The sequence below is a fragment of the Silene latifolia genome, chromosome Y (genome assembly GCF_048544455.1).
Source record: "Silene latifolia isolate original U9 population chromosome Y, ASM4854445v1, whole genome shotgun sequence".
NCBI lineage: Eukaryota > Viridiplantae > Streptophyta > Magnoliopsida > Caryophyllales > Caryophyllaceae > Silene > Silene latifolia.
Window position 1 is genome coordinate 215,338,044 of NC_133538.1, and position 2,089 is coordinate 215,340,132.

The following is a 2,089-nucleotide window of genomic DNA, read 5'->3' on the forward strand; positions in this document are numbered from 1 at the left end:
GTCGATTTGAAGAACTAGACTCGAATAATCATCATTATTTGATAATATTCGGTGTCGGGTTCGATTTGACAAACTTGACATGAATAGTTTTGAAAATGATTGTGGACTAGTTGTTTTAAGTTCATTTTGAATGTAATTAGTCGATACTCGTCATCGTACCCGGGTTAAAATCCGGCATGGTATGTAGAACCAAGGATGATTTTGTGTTGGTGACTAATATGTTTGCTTGAAAATGTAAAGAAATGAAATAAAAGGCTTTAAAATACCTTTTAAATGTCATTAACCAAATATTATCACCGAAACACGGATTTAACCGTCATGGTATGAAGAACCAAGGGTGAAAAATGCTTTATGGTTAAAACATGTGAAATGAAACAAAAAGGTTTCGAAAATACTTGAAATGGTAAAAACCGATTACAAATATGAAAAATGGGTTGAGGGAAATGACGAGAACAAACACGGTTGATCTCTGGTCTGAGCACCCCATTTAGGCGCGAGCCATTTGGCGACCTAAGGGGCTTCTGCCTCAGACCAAAAATCGGTTTTGGCTCGTTTATCCCATGTTTTTGTTCATGTTATGCATGTCTTAGCATGTTAAAGTCATGAAACAAATGAAAACATAATAAAAGAGGATTTTTACACCCTCATACTTACATGTTTGGTTATGGCGAGTGACCGACGTAAGTGTAACAACTTGTTTGATCGGAAAAAACTCGGTTTAAAACCGTTTTGGTAAGTAAAGAGTGTTTTAAAAGTTTAGTGATGGTGTAGTGGTCAAAGTAGTAGGTCAAGTGGTTTAATGCACGATGACGGTACCAAACAATGTGTAAGGCTCGTGTTTACGATCGGTAGGTCGTAAACACGCGTCGGATTGTGACTTGAGAAGTCGAGTCGAGAATTTTAAGGGATAAAAGAGGGGGCGGACACTCGCGTAAGTCTCAAATAGATGGCATTTGAGGAGTATTTATAGGAGAATGAGTGGTTGTGTGAGTTTTGAGCGACGTGGCCACCTGGGCTGCTCAAAGAGGCGCGAGCCACGTCGCAGCACTTCGAGTTGTGTTGTCACTATCACAACAAACGAAATCATGATTTGTTCTATCCTAGGTTTTGTTGTCACATGTTTAGTACTTGACCAACATGAATCCGGGAAAACTTAGCATAGAAGGCTTGAAGATATTTTGTTTTTGTGGTTGACTCGGTTTGACTCGTTGTTGGAGTCGGGATTTGAATTTTTGAGTCGGTTTTTGGTCCGGTGTCGGTTTTGACTCTAGTTAGTGTCATTACGACCCCGTCGTCGTGCATTAAACACTCCAGGTATTTTTGAAATGTTTTGAAATGTTTTGTTTTCGAACTCGTTTTAAGTTTTCCGACGTAAAGTTGTACACAAACTGTGGATCAAACGCTGCGATCCCAAAACATGTTGTAGTCCGATAATCATCGGGTGTTTGTTGGAGTCTCAGCAGATACTGGGTATCTACAGAGCCCCCACGTTGACTGAGGCTTGGACAGGGCGAAAGTCAAAGTAGAGTCCCCAGGTCAATCGAAGATTACAACCTGAAGACCCAAGCGACGTCGAGGCGGCTCGAAAGGATTCGGGCCAAGGACCTGCCGTCGGGAAGGGCGACACCCAGGCGACTCGAGGGTATGAGTCAAGGACCTGTCATCGGGAATATTTTAGAGTATGTCGACTGTCCGTGCGGGTCGTTTAAAGTCCGTTAGACTACGTACGAAGGCTCGCCAGCCATAAGAAGGAGTCATACCTGAGGCATTTTCGGATATGTCCTTGCATGGTTGCAGATAAATGCTCGCCAGCTGCAATGCGTATGTGAGGAGGGATCGCCAATCGCGATGCGTTGTAAGGCTCGCCAGCCGCGACAAGGAAATATACCCGAGGCATCTTCGGGATCTGTCCTTAAAAGGTTGCGGACAAAGACTCGCCAGCCGTGGTGCGTATGTGAGGAGGGCTCACCAGCCGCGGTGCGTTGTAAGGCTCGCCAGCCGAGACAAGGAAATGTACCCGAGGCATCTTCGGGATCTGTCCTTGAAAAGGGTGCGGACAAAGGCTCGCCAGCCGTGGTGCGTATGTGAG